The sequence below is a fragment of the Acyrthosiphon pisum genome, chromosome A1 (assembly GCF_005508785.2).
Source record: "Acyrthosiphon pisum isolate AL4f chromosome A1, pea_aphid_22Mar2018_4r6ur, whole genome shotgun sequence".
In the NCBI taxonomy this organism is placed as follows: Eukaryota; Metazoa; Arthropoda; class Insecta; order Hemiptera; family Aphididae; genus Acyrthosiphon; species Acyrthosiphon pisum.
In genome coordinates, this window is record NC_042494.1 from 152,438,877 (window position 1) to 152,449,055 (window position 10,179).

A 10,179-nucleotide genomic window follows, 5' to 3' on the forward strand; every position below is an offset into this window, starting at 1 on the left:
CCCAATGTTGTCATTAAAAAAAGTAAAAAACTTAAAAAATTATAAGGATAAAAATATAATTTTTTAGAAAAACGTTGTTTTATAAGCGACTTGAAAGTATTTAAAAAAACATTTTCAAAAAAATTTACACTTTTTGAAATAATGAGTGTTGTTTGATAAAAGAATCATCCGGTATATTAGTTCAAATTCCAATTTTTAGAATTTTCAGATATGTCTAAGGGCCATATTTTAAATGATTGAACTTCTTATACCGTTTAAGGAGTGTCCTTTTCAGATGCCAGGTTTTTTTTAATGCAAATTTTCTGTGAATTGTTAAGCAAATTACTTTTTTGAAAATGTTAATCTAAACTTTAAAATTTAAGTTTACTATTTTTAAGGACTATTATCATTGTTTGTGTAACCACAAGACATTCCTTAAATGGTTTAAAAAAAATTTAAAGAATTGGAAATATGGCCCTTAAGAATACTTACAATTTGAAGAATCAGAATTCATTATAAAAGTAAAAAAGGGAGATGAGTATGCTTGGTTAAATACTTGTATACTATGTGCAATGTGCATAGGCGTGCACACAGGGGTACCAGTGGTGCGCAATTACCACTAAATCCTTCACTGAAGGCCCTAATTATTAAATAAAGACCTCAATAGATTGATTAAATTTTTATATTTTTTCATTAGTGGTATGTAAATAATTTTATTACCTAAAGTACCTATTTAGTTTCTGAAGCTTTACACACAATGAGTCCTAAAATTATCAAAAGTACAGAGTTATTGATAAATGAGCATTAATAAAAGTTGCCAATGATCTGAAACAATAAAAGCTTTGTTTTTCTAGGTATAAAAATAATAGGCAGTGTTGGAGTCGTTCACTAATTTTTTGTTTACTTTTCACTGTAACAATAATTGTACCTAATAATTTTCGTAATTGTTGTGGGCCCTAATTTTTAATATGCACCCCCCAGATCCAAGAGTACGCATGCCTATGACTATGTGCAATATGCCATATATATTTAAATGAGGGTTAATATATATATTATGTATACCTATGATTTAGTGTTAATTTATGTAAATTATACATTATGATGTTACCTAATGGCAATATTGTATTTAGAAATCTAAATAAAAATATATTCTATAGTTAATTGCTTGACTGTTATAACTAATTTGACGTGTTATTAATATTGAATATCTTTTAAAAAATAAAAACTTTTAATTTAATCAAGAGGACGTCACACTCGCATGTTTTCACCGTCTTATACACGTACGACATAGGCGAACGCGTTTACGCAGTCCGAGTAGACCTCGTTGAATTTTGGTTTTAGAGTAAAAATACCCATTATAAAATTGAATCGTGACAATATTTCTGAAGGCAAGTCATTGCGTTTTTTCCATTATACCCAAAAAAACATTCTTTAAATCGTTTAGAAATAGAAAACATTTCAACATATTTTTTAAAATACCTACCTTTAAATTTTCAAAATGTCAATTTTTTAAAAAAAAAACGCAACGACTTTTACTATTTTGTACCATTGTTTATCAATTATCAATAATAACGCTTATACCTCATATTTATACATAATAAAATAATTATTATATTATGTATTTCCCAAACTCGAATCTTCTAAGGCTAAGTCTAAAATAATGATTTATTTTTTTATTGGAATTTGTCAAATTATTTTAAATCGGTTTTTCTACAATAGGTATCTTTTTTTCAAACACATCTATAAAATTATTTTTTACAACATTATTGCAAGCGCTGTGTTGATTTTGGGTGGGTGAATATGTTTTTCCGTTGTAGGCACTTCTGACTTTGGTATAATCTATAATATCTTGACTTCAAATAATTTTATAGAGAAAAAAAATTGTATGTGTTGTTTCCGTCATACCAGTGCATAACATAACAAATTTTACGCTCATCACACCACGTTTAGCTCAGTTAGTTTAAAAATTAGAGTGAATTGACCTCTTATACAATTTAAAGTTAAGATTATTATCTAGGCAATCTTATTGGATTTTGATTATATTTTAATAGTAGCGAGGTATGAGTATTTTAAAATTTAAAATTATTTGTATATCCAAAAATATTTATAACTCGGTTTAAAATTAAAATATAATAAAGAGCCCATGTGATTACCCAGGTAATAATCTTACCTTTACATTTTATTATTAGAGGTCAATTCACTATAATTTTTAAACTAACGAAGCTAATCGTGATCTGCTGAGCGTAAAATGTGCTATGTAACACACTTGTAAGACGGAGACACCACATGCGGGTACCACATCCTTTTAATAAATCATAGACCTATTATATAGGTCTAAGTAATATATTGATATCTATTATTATCTATTTACTATTAACTAGGTATTGATTGTTATTTTTTACACACTTAGACATTATGTTACATTATAATATTTTATTAAACTATATTATATATTATGACATTAATTGTTGTTGGGTCTATTATGTACGTATCTACTACTTGAGTCGAAAGATATTTACCAAATGAATAAGTATTATATTACTATATATAGGTAAGCACTATAGGCATATCAGTAGGTATATAATGTGCTGCTATTTTTTAAAATTATTTCTACGAATATTTATCTAGTCTATGTATACATTTTAATATATATAATATATTGTAATTTATTTTATTCTTGCTATTATTTGTTATATGATACTGAAACCTACTTAACCTGTTATACTCTACATAGTGAAAAATATAGCAATGGAAAAATTGACAGTAATATTACTTTCTTTTATGCTGCAGGCTACACGTATATCTGGTAAGGTTTTTTTTTATATACCTATTTCATGAATTATAAATGTTGATATAGTAAAATTAACCATTACCTATATATTTATTTATCTAACATTGTAACGGAAAATACACAATTATGGAATGAAATAACAGTAAATATAAGTACAATACAACATTTGAAAATAAGAAACATATAATTACTACCTATACTTAAATTAGAATCAAATAAAATAACAATGAATCCCGAATAATGGCTAGATGAAGATATGAAGTATGATTCAGTTAGAGCAAAAAGATGGGTCTTTGTTAGCTAGCCTTAACAATCGGATAAAGGCAGTGGCGCCGAAGTCCATGCTGACGTCGGGCCGTGGCCCGACCACTTTTTTGGAAAATGTGGCCGGCCGGCCATATTTTATTTACTTCATAACTTTATTATGAGCATGAGTATATTTAAACCGTGATTAATGATTATGAATAAATGTATATCAGGGTACCTCTATATTAAATAATTAAGATATTGAGGCCGGGAAGTTTTAAAATTGCCCGACCACATTTTAAAAACTTCGGCGCCACTGGATAAAGGGATGATTAGGTAAGTAATTTGAGGAAAATAAATAGTACGAAAAGGAGCAGCGTGTTTCTAGTTGTAGGTACTTCAGTACTTTTAGGAAGCTAATTTCAGCGAGTAGAGAAAGGGAGTCAATAGAATTTGAAAATACCTAGTCTTGAGAGAAATGTATGATTAGCCAATAACCACGAAGCGGTGATCAGCAAAAATCTACAAGATAAACCCAGCACTTGCCTTATTGGTAAATGGTGAAAAATCATTCTCTGGACACGCTCAATCATAAGAGGTACCTCAATACGGTTATCCCAAAGTAGATGCAGAGCCATACTCCAGAGGGTACCTATATAGGTCAGACGACTAGACGAGGGGGGAAGTAAAGGGTTTTAAGAAAATTGTATTATGTCATATAACGTACCTACAAAATTAAGATATAGTCATATAGGTTGGTACTAAGGTACCTTACCAGTGGTGCAAATAGGAAAAATGTTTAGGGGGGGCTCAAGCCCCAACATATTTTTTTAAATTATAATTTATAGGTACATATACTTTTAAGAATGGTACCTATACTATTATTTTTTGAGTGATTTTGGGGGGCTAAGCCCCCTAATCCCTCCCCTATTTACGCCACTGTATCTTATCTAATGTAAGTATAGCCTAACTGGTAAATGGTAATATAATTTGACATGACTTGTTTAGAAGGTAGGTATGAGGCACTTACCTATATGGCTCAATAATTTAGAGTAGAGCCGCATGGGTCAACAAATGGTTTCTAAGTGGTTCGGAATTTCGAATGATCTGAAAAATATGTCGGTCCAGAAAAATTTTTTTTATTTAACAAGTAATTCTGGGTACACAGTCACAGCGAAAAGAAGAAAACTCAGTATTAAAGTAAAATATTTTTTGCGGATCATTTGTTTCCGAACACTGCTTTATAGGTTATGTGTATACTTACATTTATTTTTTTTTGGTCTTATAACAGTTATAACAACTATCGGGCATCGGCAGCAACTAGCTACAGTTACTTGAAAAAAGGATGTTCTCATTCGAAAAAAGGAGTTTATATTGCCATAACACACCCCTTAAATTGTATACAGCCATATACAGGGGCGGATTTACCCATAGGCCACCAAGGCACTGGCCTAGGGCGCAATATTTTTGGGGGCGCAATTTTTTAGTTAATTTTTACTTTTTAGTTTTTCATAATTTCATAATTCTATTTACCTAAATTTATATTTTATATTAATTTTTTTCGTATACAACTTGCATGGAACTGGAGAATGGCTCACGCAGTCACGTCGCAGTAACGTTTTAATTTATAAGCCATAATAACCTTGCCGTTTGAGTTTAATCCTGCGACCAGCGCGCAACGCCACCGCTAGAGGTTCGATATCGACACTCGACGAGGCAGTTGCCTATGTTAAAGCATGGGAGATGGTATACGGGTGTACGGCGTAAACACATACAATATTGTGAATGGCGCATGCGCAAAACGCCAGCCAAGGCGGTCAAATATACTGCCTCGGGCCGCCGAGTACATTACAACATTGTATATAGCCGCTCTACTAGCTAGGTGGGGGACAGCTCTCACAGTGCTTGGTGGAATGACCCGCCTCACCCCGCACCCAGCGCCCAGCATCACAATTTTATTAGAATACTGGAATTGATTCTGGAAATCAGGTGTCTTGATAAAGTAATTAATAATAATTAGTGGTGTTACGAACTGTTCGATTTTCGAACCGAACCAAATACCCTGGTTGCAGCTCGAAGACAAAGGCTATCACCTAAATCGGTTGAAAAATTGGTGTTCTTAGATGACAATATTTAAATTAATATTTAATTATATAATTTAAAATTTGATACAAAATGTAAATAAAAAATAATAAGAAATAGTAGCAACTAGCAAGAAGTAGTTAATACTTGATAGTTAATTATTAATTTATAAAATAAATAAATAATTAATTTTTTTCTAAACCTAAATCATGAGTATACTTGAATATTTAATAATTAATATTTATGTATTTATAAAAATAAATTGTAATTTCCATTGTTTATACTTTTTATTATTTAATATTTAATGTTTATTTAATAACTTTATATTTTATAAGATAATCATTAGTTTATAGTAAATACTAAATAGTAAACAATAAATAATAAATATTGCGACGACGCGCGACGCTGGCACTGTCGCCTGCCTCCTGTATAGTGCATACTGCAGCATACTGCTCAGAAATTTGCTAATCGATTACGATTATAGAAACTAGGGTGTACAGATAAATCAAGGCGCAAAATGATTTAATTATTGTACAAGTGTACAAATTTACCTATGCAAAATTGTATTAATATTTATTTGTTTAGTTAGTATGTATAAATATAAAAATACCTAAATACAATTTTTATAGTTTTGTTTTAGTTCGTGGAACATTACACCCCCCCCCCCCCGTTTGAGCACGCCAATGTTTTGGGCGCCAGTGTTGTAATGCCTAGGGGTGGAAAAATGGTAAGTCCGCCTCTGGCCATATAGGCCTATATATTAGTAATAAATGATAATAAATTAATAACCTACCAATAACATTCGTGAGTTTGTGACAAACTGAACGGGTTTGATACTAAATTTTAATATTTAAAATAAGTAAGTAGGTAAACTATAAAGTAGGTGTATACATAGACATAGTCACATATAAATATAAGTACATAAGTATTTATTACTAGAGTATTAAGTACATATTATAAATATTGACTCATAATATATGAAACACTTATTTGCCATCTTACGAGTGCATATTTAAATAAATTCAAGGTTTAGATAAGATGGATTACATAACCAAAATTAAAAAAATTGTATTTAAGTTACTTACTTATAGGTAGGTACCTATAATGTTCAGGTTAATATAGTTCCTACGTATTTTCAATATGAATTCAGAATTGAATATAAAATATTAATACGTATCTAAGTTTATAACCACACATTGGCATAGGCATAGGCATAGGCAGAATTTGGCAGAGGTCCTTGATAATAAATTTGAAACTTTGAAAGGTAGCGGGGCTATGGTAATTTATATTAATCTATCTATATTAATAAAAGGCAATGTTTGAAAGTTGTCGTGTGTGTAAGTGATCCACAGCCAAATATATCACTCATGGTTCTGAAATTTGATATATATAGCTAGGTAATCCTATACCCAGGATATGCACATCAAAGAAAAATGTTTAAATAGAGCATTTTAAAGAACATTTTTTTCATTTTTTTCACACGAGGATTTGTTTCCTACTAAGTAATATCATAGGTTAACAGCTGACGGTGATCTCTGAGAATCGCTTTTCGTATACAATGATTTTATATCATTGAATTCAAATTCAACACCATCATTGACAATTACAGTGACTCACTTGTAACCTATACTGTACAGGCGTACAGCAGAGTGACCCCTTTACCCCTTAGTACATATTCAATATTTAGAGATGGTGAAGGGTTTGCCCCCCCTCCATGGGTTTGTGTAAAATAATTTCGTACTTGGAAAGTAGTTTTTAAATCGTTGGATTGAGCTCTTCTACTTCATTTCTCCCAATTTGAGCACTATCATACTATCACACTATATATATCATATTATATCTAGTTAATAGTACTAAATAAAACCATTTTTAAGGACTATGAAAAACTACTTGTTCAAATTTTAGATAGATACATCAACATTTTCAAAAAAAATACATACTAAATATTTTATAGTAAAAAAGGGGGTTCTCATTTGAAAAACAGAAGTTATTCCAGTTATTCCAGATCATCAGCTAATTGAATAAATTTATCTTCATTTTCTTCTGTATCAAAAAATACGAGTATCGAGAAACATTTTGCATAATTTACACGTACTACAATGTTTTTGAGTAAAACTGAATTACAGGCTTCAATAATAGGATTTTAACTTGTTTTACTCGTATATTTAATTTTACCATCACTTTCTAAACACATTTTCAAATTTAAATCTCCTTGAGCTCTAAAACGAAGAATTTCTCAAAAATTTCCTTCATTATTTTTTAAGTCATCAGATTTAGTGATAACTATAATCGACCTGATAACCATCATCCTAATGACCTCATAAAGAAATGTTCTGACAATTATTGATTTAATTTTGTTTCTATTTTCTGCAATCTGTTTAATCCTTCCGGTATCTAATAATTGTTGTTCAATAGACATGCTTAGATTTTTTTAAAAGTTTGAAAACTTAGTAGCATCAAGTAAACATTTTTGCCTTTTGGTGATATTCTAGAGATATGTGTTTGGTAAGAAATTTCGACTGCGTGTTTTCAGTTATTAAATGTTTTTAACACAATAAGACTTCTTTCTGACTTCTTAACGATTGAAAATTGTGTCTACCATGAGTTTTCGAAAACGCTACACAAAATTTGGAAAATTATTTATATTAACTATTTTATTATTTTATTTATTATTTATTGGAGGAAAATGGATAGTGGAGGAAAACGGTATATCATTTTTGGAGGAAAATGGCTACGGCCAGTGCATCATATAAATTATAATTAATATATGTACCTATGTACCTATTTATCAGCGTCTGGGTGCGAGGGGTCCAGACTCCCTGGACCCTCCTCCCCTGTAAATCCACCACTGTTGTTATTAGAAAAATATTTACAGGTAAAAACACTCAAACTATTATTGTATTATTACTTATTCGTTTTTGTGTTTCGTTTTATACATAAAAAATTTCAAAAAAAAATATTCTGATTCGGAAAATGAAATAAAAATGTAGATAGTAGTAATTAATACAGAAAAACAACTTGTTCTTTATGATTACCTATAATAATTTAAAGGGGCCACTGATTGTTCCCCGCCATGGATGGCTCAAAGTAATCCATTTTTCGCAAAGATTTTATCAAAATCAGTCTATAGATGTCCGTCGATTTTTGGAGACTCAAATAAAGTATACTGTTGTTACAATACGGATGGAGACGTTGTATGTTGCAATTTTCAAGAATATTTCGTTTTTAGGTAAAATATTTTTATTATTTGTAACAAATCATTCTCCATGGGAAAGATGTCAATATAATAAAATAATTTGTATATATTTCAGATTATTTTGTCTTCTTCCAATTATTTTAATGGTGTTAATCATTCTATCATTCGTCTGCTGTATGTGTTGTTATCTGTGCCCATTTTGCATGATTTATAAACGCAGATAAACTAGAAGTAAGCATGAAAATATGATATATTAATTCCAGCAGTAACATTAATTAATTTTAATTCTTAAATAAGTTATAGTTTATTACGATGATAAAAATTCTCAATAGTAAATGTGAATTGTATAGTGTTTTTACCAAAATACTCGGCCTCCTCCAAACTAATTAGTAGGTAATTTAACAGGATGTGCATCACTATCAAATCGTTAGATCAGTACAAGATTTCCTCAAAAACCCGTGGGTACCATTTATTCAAATACCTTTACAAATTTAAATATTTTCAAAAATTTAAATTTAGTCAGTATATGTAGATAGGTACCACACAGGTAGAATTTTTAATATGCTCCTGAGCCCACCCAACATAATTTACCTATATTATTATAAAATTATAATATTATAGCTACATACATACTACATATAATTTGTATCGTATTCGTATATAAGAAAGTTTACTTTTTAACGACGGTTTGATTGTTTGAACGAAGCTCATACATTTCTTTAATGTTGGAAATATATTGAACATTTAATTATTATGCATTGAGATTGAGAAGATGTACCTAATAGGTGAATACCAATATTCGTAGGTATAATTCAATATCCTAAATACCTATCGGCAGTGGCGTGGTGAACGGAGTTTTATGACGCCTAGGTCTAGATGGATTTTTTTTTTTAGGAGGAGGGAATAGGATACAACATGGTAACCAATAATATAAAACAAAAATTAAAATATTTACTGCAGTCACATAATAATTATATGTACTTAGTATTTATTAAACTAAGGGGATTAATAGTGGATAGTTACTGAAATATAAACTGAGCATCATGGTTCATAAATGTTCACCACACCACTAAGCTATTATGGGTATTTCATTTGTTACATTTTTATTTATTGGAAGGATTATAAAAGTAATTTTCCAAACTCAACGACGTGTACTTTTAGGGTACCCCATATGGCCATATATTAATTTATCGGAATTAAATATACGTTATATATTTTTTTATTGCTGAAAAATAATATGTATTTTGTAATCTTTTTTAGGATAGCTGAAGACAACCAAGGTGTATCTCATTATCTCAATATTGATGAAAAAAAAAATTATGTTTTATAAAGAGGAAATAATACCATGTTTTTATTAGCTCTGTATATTCTATTAATATTTATAACTATATCTATAGCAGACATTTTCAACCTTGGGTTTCCAAACATTTTTAAGGTCAACAAATAATAATACACAACGTAAAATAGATAGTAAGTGTTTTTTTGTAAATTTTGTTTTAAATAAACTTGTTAATAACTATTGCATCAGATTTTAAAATATTGAATTTATCAAGTATACCTACCTACCTATCTAGTATCTACTTATTATTTTTATTTTAATACAATAATAACCATTATAATTTCTAACAACTTTTTATTTATAAATGTAACTAAAAGATCGTTGAAAATCTTAGTGACATTATATAAGGAGGGTCGCTATCTCAAAAAGGCTGTAACCCTAGAGTGATGGACCACATATTAATATACTACTATATAGTAAGTATCTAAATCCTATGGAATATTCAAATTTTTGTTCTTTGGGATTGTATGAAATGATCTCAATTTTTGAAAAATGTGAAAGAAAATAATTTAAACTTTTAAATTGTATTTAACTTATGAAAACTGT

General features: G+C 29.5%; 1 long non-coding RNA gene across 1 annotated transcript; it reads left to right on the forward strand.

Moving 5' to 3' along the window:
* Positions 1-2,618: 2,618 nt before the first annotated feature.
* On the forward strand, positions 2,619-9,778 carry LOC103308931. The gene is made up of 4 exons (XR_510567.3): positions 2,619-2,785; positions 8,150-8,327; positions 8,410-8,525; positions 9,555-9,778. It is a non-coding gene; the product is annotated as an uncharacterized LOC103308931 (long non-coding RNA).
* The last annotated feature ends 401 nt before the right edge of the window (positions 9,779-10,179 follow it).